Source organism: Nerophis ophidion, linkage group LG07 (genome assembly GCF_033978795.1).
Source record: "Nerophis ophidion isolate RoL-2023_Sa linkage group LG07, RoL_Noph_v1.0, whole genome shotgun sequence".
Taxonomy (NCBI): domain Eukaryota; kingdom Metazoa; phylum Chordata; class Actinopteri; order Syngnathiformes; family Syngnathidae; genus Nerophis; species Nerophis ophidion.
In genome coordinates this window covers 16266253-16277703 of record NC_084617.1, presented here as the reverse complement: position 1 = coordinate 16277703, position 11451 = coordinate 16266253, and positions in this window count along the sequence as shown.

The window sequence follows — 11451 nt, the reverse complement described above, 5'->3', positions numbered from 1 at the left end:
GAAAAAGTAAAATGTATGACTTTTTAACACGCCGTTGTGTATACGGACGTAGGGAGAAGTACAATGTGCCAATAAACCTTAAAGGCCCTTTGCGTGCCGGCCCAATCACATAATATTTCCTGCTTTTTCTCAAACACAAGTGAATGCCACGCATACTTGGTCAACAGCCATACAGGTCACACTGAGGGTGGCCGTATAAACAACTTTAACACTGTCACAAAAATGCGCCACACTGTCTACCCACACCAAACAAGAATTACAAACACATTTAGGGAGAACATCCGCACCGTAACACAACATAAACACTACAGAACAAATACCCAGAACCCCTTGCATCACTAACTCTTCCGGGACGCTACAATATACACCCCCCCTACCTAAACCCCGCCCACCTCAACCTCCTCATGCTCTCTCAGGGAGAGCATGTCCCAAATTCCAAGCAATGTTAAAAAAAATATGCACTTTGTGACTTCAATAATAAATATGGCATTGCCATGTTGGCATTTTTTTTCCATAACTTGAGTTGATTTAGTCTTTAAAACCTTGTTACATTGTTTAATGCATCTAGCGTGGCATCACAACAAAATTAGGCATACTAATGTGTTAATTCCACGACTGTATATATCGGTATCGGTTGATATCAGAATCGGTATCAAAATATTCCATATTTTGCCAGAAAAATATTTTACAGCGGAATATTTTATTTTAATTGGAGCTTTGAGTAGGTCAATAATTCATAACATTGATTTTGATTTATGATTATCTTTTGAGCAATGAAAGAACAGCTTCCATGGCATCTTTGTGTTATTAGTCAACATTTCAACTTATTCTCGTTACATTTCACATTTCAGTTGATATCGGAATCGGTAATTAAGAGTTGGACAATATCGTAATATTGGATATCGGCAAAAAAAGCCGTTATCGGACATCTCTAGATATGAGGATGCATGTGCATGTACGAGCCAGTCTGCCCCACCACAAGAGGAAAGTGAAAAATAAGGAGCCCATTGGATACAATAAGCACTTTGGGTACATTTCTTACCATGTGTGAATAATCCGCTAATGTCACAAATTCTGCGTATTCCAAACGGCTCGTTAAGAGTAAGTTTGTTTTACAATTACCTCCGCCATGGTTTGATTTAACATTTTTGGGACTCCAGCAGCCCAAATACACAAAACCAGGTAGCAACAGGTAAGAAAAGTTGGTTCTGCATAATAGGTATCCGAGTCAAGTCTGAAAAGGAGAAGCCATCGGGTTGGTTAAAGTGAATTCTACACTGTAAATCGTGCCTCTCACCTGGATAATAGGACGCGGATGTATTCCGACAAGCTGGTGCACTTTGACATCCAACTGGCGAGAAAGACCAGGAAAATCGCTCGTTTGCACCCACCTTTTCGTTTAACACTTTTTGAGGAACGATTCATTCTTCATCCAAACGGGAAGATACAAACATCCCAGTGACAGCAGACAGTAAGTGATTTTTTTTTGTTTTGTTTTGTTTTTGTTAATGCTCGTCTCATGAAGGAAATAGCAAACATTGTGATTCAACTGTGAAATGAATGCGCCGACCCCAAAGACATGCACCTGGGGATAGGTTGATTGGCAACACTAAATTGTCCTTAGTGTGTGAATGTGAGTGTGAATGTTGTCTGTCTATCTGTCTTGGCCCTGCGATGAGGTGGCGACTTGTCCAGGGTGTACCCCGCCTCCTGCCCAAATGCAGCTGAGATAGGCTCCAGCACCCCCCGCGACCCCGAACGGGACAAGCGGTAGAAAATAGATGGATACTACATTACTTATATACTTACAGTGGGTATATAAAACCTTGGAGGGGGTTTGGATGTTTTTTTTTTTAGAGTGCTTTATAGGCAGAATAGAGCAACTCCAATTGTTTGCTGAGTTTTGCTAATGTTTATTTTTTTGCACTAAAAAAAGAAAAATGTCTCACATGATGATTGTAAATGACATGCAAAAAAAAAAAATTGCAGTTCCCCTTTAACGCTTGCTGCTGTTTGCGTGTCTTTCCTTCCTGGGCCACTAGAGGGCACTCTTAGAGAGGCAATGCCCACATTGGACTCATGGCAACTGAAATATGAACATTAAAAAAATCTAATGGAATGAACATATTTAAATGATGTATAATTCAAACTTATTGATGACGTCAGCGCGGTTATTGCACATGAAATGTGCGCTGTATTCACATGTATTTAATCCTTGTAACATTTAAAACGGTCAATAGGGAGAAATAATAGTAATATTTGATGACATTTGGCAGCCTTTACGAGGTTGATGTGTAATGTTAATCACGATGCCTGATTGGATCAATAATGGGGTTTTCTTTTCTCTCTTTCAGTCCAGCTTATTAACCTCAGACACCACGAGAGGGGCATCAAATCTGCAAACAGAATCTAAGATCACATTCTCGTGATGAAGGTTAACACACACACACACATGCAGCAATCACACACAAAAAAAGCCTTGCCTGACTTGGTTTGAGGAAAGGAGTATGATTGACTGTGATCTGACTCACAGCGTCTCTAACCAACGCTGATTATTTCCTTTTTCCACATGCGGTGCTTGCTGATTGCAATTAGCTGTGTGTGTGTGTGTGTGTGTGTGTGTGTGTGTGTGTGTGTGTGTGTGTGTGTGTGTGTGTGTGTGTGTGTGTGTGTGTGTGTGTGCATCATGTACATGTTCATGCACGCATCAACAGCATCAGTGTGTGCGGTGCCACTAAAATACTATTTCTCCTCCAGCAAATGAAGGGAACACCAAATCATCTGTTCCAGCTTCAACTAAAGCCTTTATTAATTATCCAGTTGATGTTTGAAGTCACATTTCAACGTTGAACAATTGGAAGCAGCGTCCTCTGCGGTGGACCTTTTGCTTTTGGTCCTCTTCCTTTAATCAGTATTGCACATTTCGGAAAATCATGTCCCAGGCAGAGAACGTTGGTTCCCAGGATGAGCTATAACATTTTTTTTTTTTTTAGAATGAAATAATGATTTGGAGTGCATGAGAAAGTGGCAAGGATTAACAAGAATGTTGCCCAACAAAGCAGAGCTGTTGTTGCAATGGCGGAGAGGCACAACCTGCATTAGTAGCGCTGATGAGGCGACTGTCAAGAACAGTAAAAAAAAAGGTACAGTAAGTTTTTTATACCAAATGGTGGGAAGCAACCGTTTCAAGTAGTTAAAGTAGTAGTTAAAGTAGCACTGATAGTCACACCTACACTAGGTGTGGTGAAATTACCCTCTGCATTCGACCCATCCCCTTGTTACACCCCCTGGGAGGTGAAGGGAGTAGTGAGCAGCAGTGGGGGCCGCGCTCGGGAATCATTTTGGAGATTTAACCCCCAATTCCAACCCTTGATGCTGATGGTAATGGGTAGAGATGTCCGATAATGGCTTTGTTGCCGATATTCCGATATTGTCCATCTCTTAATTACCGATTCCGATATCAACCGATACCGATATATACAGTTGTGGAATTAACACATTATTATGTCTAATTGTGTTGTGATGCCCCGCTGGATGCATTAAACGATGTAACAAGGTTTTCCAAAATAAATCAACTCAAGTTATGGAAAAAAATGCCAACATGGCACTGCCATATTTATTATTGAAGTCACAAAGTGCATTATTTTTTTTTAACATGCCTCAAAACAGCAGCTTGGAATTTGGGACATGTTCTCCCTGAGAGAGCATGAGGAGGTTGGGGGGAAAGGGGGTGTATATTGTAGCGTCCCGGAAGAGTTAGTGCTGCAAGGGGGTCTGGGTATTTGTTCTGTTGTGTTTATGTTGTGTTACGGTGCAGATGTTCTCCCGAAATGTTTGTCATTCCTGTTTGGTGTGGGTTCACAGTGTGGCGCATATTTGTAACAGTGTTAAAGTTGTTTATACGGCCACCCTCAGTGTGACCTGTATGGCTGTTGACCAAGTATGCTTGGCATTCACTTGTGTGTGAAAAGCAGGAAATATTATGTGATTGGGCCGGTACACAAAGGGCTTTTAAGGTTTATTGGCGCTCTGTACTTGTCCCTACGTCAGTGTACACAGCAGCGTTTTAAAAAGTCATGAATTTTACTTTTTGAAGCCGATACCGATAATTTTGAAACCTATACTGATAATTTCCAATATTACATTTTATAGCATTTATCGGTTGATAATATCGACAATCCGTTATTATCGGACATCCCTGCTCATATTTGTAAAAGTGTTAAAGTTGTTTATTTGTCATACCTTATCAACCATATTCCTTACATTTGCACTTTAATTTTTAGGAAGTTATTGTGGTTTTTTTTTTACATTTTAAACTATTTTGTTAAACCTTATCAACTATTTCTTACGTATTCCTTACTTTTGTACTTTCATTTTTAGGAAGTTATTGTTGTTGTTTTTGTTTTACTTTTTTAAAAAACATTTTTAACCATTTTGTTAAACCTTATTCCCCTTTTTTGAATAATCCTTACTTTTGAACTTTCATTTTAAGGAAGCTATTGGCTTTTTTTTGTTTACATTATAAACTATTTTGTTGAACCTTATTAACTATTTTTTACATATTCCTTACTTATGCACTTTCATTTTTATGAAGTTTTTTTATATATATATATTTTTTTAAACAATTCTAACTATTTTGTTATACCTTATCAACCATTTCTTACATATTCCTTACTTATGCACTTTCCTTTTTTAGGAAGTTTTTAATTTTTTTTTTTTTTTAAATTTGTAACTATTGTTTTATACCTTATACAACATTTCTTACATATTCCTTACTTATGCACTTTAATTTTTAGGAAGTTTTTTTTTTTTTAAACATTTTTAACAACTTTTTTTTTATACCTAATCAACCATTTCTTACATATTTCTTACTTATGCACTTTATTTTTTAGGAAGTTATTTTTATTTTTTATTTTTTTAAAACATTTTTAACTTTTGTTATACATTCTCCTCACTTTTGCACTTTCATTTTTAGGAAGTTATTGTTTTGTTTTGTTTTTAAACATTTTAAATTATTTTGTTAAACCTTATTAACCATTTCTTACATATTCCTTGCTTTTAGATTTTCATTTTAAGGAAGTTATTGTTTTTTTAAACATTTTAAACTATTTTGTTATACCTTATTAACCATTTCTTACATATTCCTTACTTTTGCACTTTCATTTTTAGGAAGTTATTGTTTTTTTTTTTAAACCTTTGTGTATTGGATTTTTGATGTATACAGTCTCAAAATACAATCAAAAACATGTCAAATGTTATTTTCTCTCTCTCCCCTAAACAACAACCCCCCAAAATTACCGGTATATATAAAATAAGATTAAACAAGCATCAGTCAAACAAGGATAGATGATTTTTTTAATGTTCTGGACACATTGCTGCGATGCTTGTGTTCTCTCGGATGCAAGGATGCAGAAATACAAAAACTCAGACACTAGTGGAGCACAAAAGCCAAAATAGTCACTAGGGCGAACAGCGAGAAAGTCTTAAAGGAAGAAAAACCACTCAAGCCTAATAAAAAAAAAAAGGGGGGGAACTTAAATGTCACGGAGAGCCAGCATTGACCGAGCGACTTGTGCTGGGTGACTGAGACATATAAAGAGAAGTGATTAACCAAAACAGCTGGTGGGAACAAGAATTACTAAACAAGGGCAGGTGTGGAGAATTAGCGTCCATGGCAACCAAAAGTAAACAAGAGGATAGAGCACAGAAACAGACTAAAAGATAAAAAGCTGCTCAACATAAATCAAAACATGACAACAGCTACAGACACCTGCACTCCTAAAAGTCCCCAACAGTACACAAAATCAGACAAAAAGCTCATCAATTATCGACCTTTCAATTACTTTTCCACCAGGGTTAAATTTGACATCAATCTCTTTTACATATTTTAGGAAACCACCCCGTCCTTCCTGAGACTTGACAGAACAACTGTACAATGTCAGTCTAATTTTCTCCAATCTAAGGAAATAAAGAATTTCTCTAATCCAGCAGGTGTGACAAGGTGGCACCGCAACCTTCCAATTGAACCCAAAAAGTCTTCTATACAACAAAGTAGTGAATGTCTTTTGGGATCTGTTAATAGAAGATGAAAGAGTAGCCACCCCAAATATTCCCCTTAGGGCGCAGGTATCAAACTAATTTTACCTCAGGGGGCCAAAATCTATTCAGACGCGGGCCGGACTGGTAAAATCATGGCATGATAACTAAAAAAGCAATTATTTTGACTCGTGGGGCCACATTTAGAGAAAAAAAATGTGTCTGGGGGCTGTTATATCTATTTTTAGGAACACTAATACAAAACCTCACAATAATATCTGATTGAATGCTAAAAACGTTATGACAGATCGCCTTAAAAAACTTTACATTTTTCTATGAAGGATAAAATACTTAATATTGGCAAAATATGAATGTCACACCCTCTTTCGATCGACATATTTTACACTCAAGTGAAACGCAACAAAAATGCAACAAACAGTGAAATATGAACACAAAAGGTTACAAAATAAACCCACCTACAATCTGATATATCTGATATTTGCTCAATACCCCCCAGAGATCAATAACTTACTTTCTATTCTATTCTATACATCACTAAGCTTTAGAACTTTGTTGTGAAAACTTCCTTCCGCCTTTGTGGAAACGCTTCCCGCCCACACTGCTTGGTGCCTCGTCTGAGCTGCTGTGACGAAGATGACCCATCCATCCATCCATCCATTTTCTACCGCTTATTCCCTTTCGGGGTCGGGGCGCTGGCGCCTATCTCAGCTACAATCGGGCGGAAAGCGGGGTACACCCTGGACAAGTCGCCACCTCATCGCAGGGCCAACACAGATAGACAGACAACATTCACACTCACATTCACACACTAGGGCCAATTTAGTGTTGCCAATCAACTTATCCCCATAGTAACTAATTAGATTACCATAGTAACTAATTATATGACCATAGTAACTAATTAGATGACCATAGTAACTGGTATATCATCAATAAGTGCAGATGCGGGCCAAATTGAAAAGCTCAACAGTCCGCATGTGGCCCCCGGGCCTTAATTTGCCCAGGTTTGGGGCGGTATGGCGTAGTGGGTAGAGCGGCCGTGCCAGAAACCTGAGGGTTGCAGGTTCGCTTCCCACCTATTGACATCCAAATCGCTGCCGTTGTGTCCTTGGGCAGGACACTTCACCCTTGCCCCCGGTGCCGATCACACTGGTGAATGAATGATGAATGAATGATTGGTGGTGGTCGGAGGGGCCGTAGGCGCAAACTGGCAGCCACGCTTCCGTCAGTCTACCCCAGGGCAGCTGTGGCTACTGATGTAGCTTACCACCACCAGGTGTGAATGAATGACGGATTCCCACTTCTCTGTGAGCGCTTTGAGTATCTAACAATAGAAAACACCACCAGGTGTGAATGAATGATGGGTTCCCACTTCATTGTGAGCGCTTTGAATATCTAACAATAGAAAAGCGCGATATAAATCTAATCCATTATTATTAGTATTATTATTAGGTCTGCTTTAGATAGTTTTTATTTTTGTTTTACTTTGGCCAAAAATAGAACAAGCACATTTTATTGATTGTAGCTGAGATAGGCGCCAGCGCCCCCCGCGACCCCGAAAGGGAATAAGCGGTAGAAAATGGATGGATGGATGGATGATTGAGACTTTTATTAGTGGATTGCACAGTTCAGTACATATTCCGTACAATTGACCACTAAATGGTAACACCCAAATAAGTTTTTCAACTTGTTTAAGTCGGGGTAATTCATGGTAACTTCAAATGTACATATTGCAAATAATCCTCTTGCCAAAACAATTCAAGTTAGTTGAAAATTCTGTGGAAAAAACAAATGGTGCAGTTTGAAAGCACCATGAAGAACACCATGAATGTAGATTTTGTCCCAATGTATTTACAAAGCCAGTCAACTTTAAGCACTTCCTGTTTAGCATTCTTATTTTGGCAGTTCAGCATCAAAGACGTGTTTGAAAGAGCAACCGAGTGTTTCCTCAAACCGCCGCATTCGTGACCTCCACAACTGCCACAAAACATTCATTTATCATCATTCAAATATTACGATTATAATATAATCAAAACAACTATTCAAATGACATCCTATTAGCCTAATTAAAGATAACATAACTACAAAAGTAACAAGTGTGCACATGGTGGATTTAAGCATAAAATAAAATAGAACAAACAATAAATGTAGAAATACACATTTTTACAATGGAGTTCAGGGTGCACATTGTGCCGTTAACCAATTGCTTGCGCTGCTCGGAATTTTAACAAAAACGATGATGGTCGTGTTGACTTAAGTCTTTGCCTCTTACCGTTTTATTATTTCATCAGCTGAGTGGATATTTTACAATAAAAAAGGTATAGTGCGTCGCTACAGCATAGGTCTCCCGCCATCTGCTGCCAGCCGCAACAGCAGCAGCTGACTGCTTGCACCTGCACTGATTGGAGTACCGGCGGCGCTGAAAGGCCTACTGAAATGAGATTTCCTTATTTAAACGGGGATAGCAGGTCCATTTTATGTGTCATACTTGATCATTTTGCGATATTGCCCTGTTTTTGCTGAAAGGATTTAGTAGAGAACATCCACAATAAAGTTCGCAACTTTTGGTGCTAACAGAAAAGCCCTGCCTTTACCGGAAATCGCAGACGATGACGTCACATGTTGATGGCTCCTCACATCTTCACATTGTTTTTAATGGGAGCCTCCAACAAAAACAGCTATTCGGGCCGAAAAAACGACAATTTCCCCATTAATTTGAGCGAGGATGAAAGATTTGTGTTTGAGAATATTGATAGCGACGGACTAGAAAAAAAAACATTAGGACGGATTCAGATGTTTTTAGACACATTTACTAGGATAATTCTGGGAAATCTCTTATCTTTCTATTGTATTGCTAGTGTTTTAGTGAGTTTAACAGTACCTGATAGTCGGGCGGGTGTGTCCACGGCCGGGTGTCTTGACGCCAATGTCTCAGGGAAGTCGACGGCAGCTGTATGGACGGGGCAAGCTCAGCTGATCTCCGGTAAGAAGCGACTTTTTACCACAATTTTCTCGCCGATACCTGCTAGTTGACATTCGGTCGGGATCCATGTTCGCTTGACCACGCTCTGATCCATAGTAAAGTTTCACCTCCGGGAATTTTAAACATGGAATCACCATGTGTTTGTGTGGCTAAAGGCTAAAGCTTCCCAACTCCATCTTACTACTTTGACTCCTCCAATATTAATTGAACAAATTGCAAAAGATTCAGCAAAACAGATTTCCAAAATACTGTGTAATTATGCCGTTAAAGCAGACGACATTTAGCTGTGTGTGTGTGCAGCGCTCATATTTCCTAACAACCCGTGACGTCACGCGTACACGTCATCATTACACTTCCTTTTTCAAGACAAAACTCCCGGAAAATTGCATTTTAGTCAACTAAAAAGGCCGTATTGGCATGTGTTGCGATGTTAATATTTCATCATTGATATATAAACTATCAGACTGCGTGGTCGGTAGTAGTGGGTTTCAGTAGGCCTTTAAATGTCAGCTGACACGTCATCTTTAAACAGCGTGACGTTGGTTGCACTGGAATTGCTATTGCGACATCCAGTGGACACACTTAGAACAGCAATTTATTTAATAAAAAAAATAATTCAACTCATTTTTATATTTAGCAAATTTATTTTGCGGGCCAGATTAAACCTCTTCGCGGGTGACACTCTTGGATTAGAGCAGTGGTTCTTCACCTTGTTGGAGGTACCGAACCCCAACTCACCGAACCCTTCTTTAGTGAAAAATAAAATGTTTTATTTTTTTTCAAATTCAAGACAAAGTTATGTTTTTTGCACAAAATGAACCGTGCATGAACATCACCTTGTTCAAAAAACAAAACCAACACAGTGCATGAACTCATAACAAATGACACACCTGCAAATCAGTGGGACTTCTGCTCTTGCCTTATTCATAATACGCCGATCGTGAGAAGATTTTATTTACACGATGAGTCGGGTGTGTCTTGACCTCCCCTGAAGCGGACTTACCGATCCCGTAGGGTTGGATCGAACCCAGGTTAAGAACCACTGGCTTCGAGAATTCGGTTCAATCTTTTGGCCAATTAGCCAAGACAAATTATTAAAAATTCAGTCCAATAACAGACCGCACAGGGTTGCAAAAAGCCAAAACGCATGTATTAAGTTAGCTGGAGATTGTTGACATAAAACCGATATTTTGTCATACATCTTTGCCAGCCAGACTTTGGTATGATAAGTACCATGTATTAGCTTGCGCAAATAGAATACTTATGAACTCTGCTTGAAATATCTGTCCTGTTTCTCCTTAGATTCAGGGCGTAGTTGGAAAAAATGGATTGTAAATACGTTTAATTGATGCTTTTAAAGTCGGAAGTGTTGTCAAAAAAGCCTGTAAAGAGGTTATTGTTAAGTGCTCAATGTGATTTTATCATTTTGTTTACAGTTTTTGTGTTAGGCCAGTGACATGTGGTGAACTAAACACCAGGTAAGGCATACATACTTTTTTAAATGTTTTTATTTAAATTCATATGTGCAGCTCTAGTCATTGTTGATTTAGGTTGCACAATAGAGTTAAAGGGGGAAAAAAGGGAGTTATTCGCTTTCATAAAAACATTATTATGGATTGAACTTTCACAGTATCATGTTAGACCCGCTCGACATCCATTGCTTTCGTCCTCTCCAAGGTTCTCATAGTCATCATTGTCACCGACGTCCCACTGGGTGTGAGTTTTCCTTGCCCTTATGTGGGCCTACCGAGGATGTCGTAGTGGTTTGTGTTGTGGTTTGTGCAGCCCTTTGAGACACTAGTGATTTAGGACTATATAAGTAAACATTGATTGATTGATTGATCATAATGATATCATGATATGATAAATGGCTCCAAAAACTATTTGATAAAATTGTTATTAAATACTTTTTGGTCCCATTTGCTTTTAACAAAAATAAATCAAGTATTGTGAGTGTATTTTACCTTTCTGTATTTGTATCTGAAGCAGCAATAGCTATCCTCCATAAAAACGTACTTTATATGATTACATTCATTTTGTCTTAAAGTCCAGTTTAGAGAAGTATTTAATCTTGGATACAGTATATAATCCTCCATATTGGCAGAAACATTCATTTAATTCAATTTCATTCCAAGAAATTAAACGATATTTTTGCATCTGACAAAAAACACCCACAAAAACGCTGGCTTACTCTAATAAAAAAGCCATGTTTGTTATGAATACAGTTAAAAAAAACGAAAAAAAGATTGGCTTTAGCTGGAGAGACCTGTGTCTGCTAGCTTGAGGCAGAGGTACTTGCTGCCTCAAGACCTGCCTTTTCCACGTGGCAACAAGCATGCGCCCCCTCGCACGCGCATGCCCAATACACACTGTGTGTAGCCGTGGAGGCACCGCCTGTGTCTGCCTCACTTCTC